This window comes from Monopterus albus, unplaced genomic scaffold (assembly GCF_001952655.1).
Source record: "Monopterus albus unplaced genomic scaffold, M_albus_1.0 scaffold4.1, whole genome shotgun sequence".
Lineage (NCBI taxonomy): Eukaryota > Metazoa > Chordata > Actinopteri > Synbranchiformes > Synbranchidae > Monopterus > Monopterus albus.
This window is the reverse complement of record NW_018127884.1, coordinates 5,100,944-5,102,722: the sequence shown is the minus strand read 5'-3', so window position 1 is coordinate 5,102,722 and position 1,779 is coordinate 5,100,944. Positions and strand designations below refer to the sequence as shown.

Here is a 1,779-nt window from a genome sequence, read left to right as displayed (position 1 = left end):
ACATTTTAACTGCTTAAAACAGAAACATTAAAATTAACATGGTACCACACAAACGGTCACACAATAAGACACATACAGACACAAAATAAAAAAACACCCAAACATACACAGTCAAAGCAATACAGTGTCACACAGTAACACACACAGAGGTACAGTAGCACAGTGACACACACACACACAGGTTGGTCTGCCTTCAAAATATATCTGTCAGATGTCAGTAATTTAAAAAAATATATCCTTTTAGAATTTTAAGCCATTTAATTTCTACCTCTCACTTTGGGATTAAGGTTTCCACTGTTTTAGGAATGTTCTCAAGCTCTCACCTTCTTCTGATAATGAAGTTAAATTCCCAACTTCAGTTTTTCACTTCATCTTTCATAATTATTCAGCACTGCATCTCAGCCTTCAGCTGTTTCAGCAGTGTATTTCAGACATTTCAGCATTTTCAGGGAAATTCTTCAGCAATCAGCATCCACACGCATTTTCTTCAAGAAACGCATTTGTCTAGTTAAAAATTGCATATATCAGCATCAATACACAGTCACACCTTTGTCCACTAGATGGAGACTAAGGACCAAGCAAAATCTAAGGTGGCACTGGGAAACTACCCTCCCGTTTTCACTATAAAAGAAAACGCATGCTTATCGTATATATTGGAAGTTCGGTGAAAGACCGGTCGTTGTCACGTTTAACGTTTACATCGAGTGGACACACACTAGCTGCCAGGAGCGCTGCAAGCCCCTGAACCAAGAGAAGTCCTGTCCGTTCATTTGAGATTTGTCCCTCGTCGCTTGCTGTAGTCAGTCATTTAAAAGGTTTTGTGTGGATGGTGGAGGCTAAGCAGCTGAATGAGAATGATGTATTAATGAGGTAAGGGTCCTTGTTGACTCGTCTAGCATACGCAGTCACATTGTGTACAAAGTATATTAATATGTGTAACGTTTTAGACGTTTTTACCTTTTCGTATGGTAAGAGAAAACATTTGTGCAACTTCGTTGCCATGACAACGCGTGTCATGCGGAGTGCTAAGGCTACCTATAATTACTCCTTACACTTGTTGTTTCATGTTTAGGTTAAGCGCCGCTTGTAACATTACAAAATTCGGGATTTTAAATTGATCAACGGCCATAAGATAATTAGCGTTAACTGCAAAATATCAGGGACATCACAGACCACAAAAATAACAGCACAAATGTATTTAGCAGTTATCCCAAGTGGCTTAAGTTACACTTAGCATATCCTGAACAGTTAATGTCAGATGTGTGTTTCAAGTACTTGTATAGGCTACAAAGTGGTCATTTTTGGACCAGTTAAAGCTATTACCAGTTATAATCACTTGATATCTGCCTTAGTCACAAAGTTTACAAAGGGCGTTCTAACATTTTTAGTGAAGAGCCTAGACGTCATGGTCTCGGCAGCTGGACAGTGATTTATAAGCGAAGCTGCAGACATCTGTGTATTCTGATGTGTATGTGCTAAGTTCTCTCTGGTTTGTTACTGCAGTACATTTGATTTGTTCTTGTTTCTGCCATGGCCTACATTTTTCTAGATGTCTGTCCTCCTAGCTGAGGCTGAGCCCAGCAAGGGCAGAGATTAGCCTTAACCAGGATTAAACCAATGAGAAAATTTGAATTTGTTGGCCCTTATCTCCTAGCAACATGTGGAGTGCTCTGAGCAAATGGCAGAATTTGATCTTTTTGCTTCCTTTTGGCAAAGCATGCTTTCTTCCCAATAGACACTTATCAAACATGACCATTGGAGACAGGAGGAATTCCTGCT

The 1,779-nt window shown here is 39.5% G+C and overlaps 1 protein-coding gene across 5 annotated transcripts in view; it reads left to right on the top strand.

Annotated features, from left to right (window-relative positions):
* The first annotated feature begins 615 nt into the window (after positions 1 to 615).
* The window catches only part of stk33 (serine/threonine kinase 33), a 14,966-nt gene continuing 13,802 nt past the window's right edge, over positions 616 to 1,779 (top strand). For 2 of the 5 annotated variants that reach the window (XM_020610156.1, XM_020610166.1), the window contains exon 1: positions 616 to 870. The gene's annotated coding sequence lies outside the window, so the exon portion shown is untranslated. The remainder of the gene's footprint in view (positions 871 to 1,779) is intronic. The other 3 variants (XM_020610175.1, XM_020610141.1, XM_020610148.1) reach the window with 3 other exon arrangements.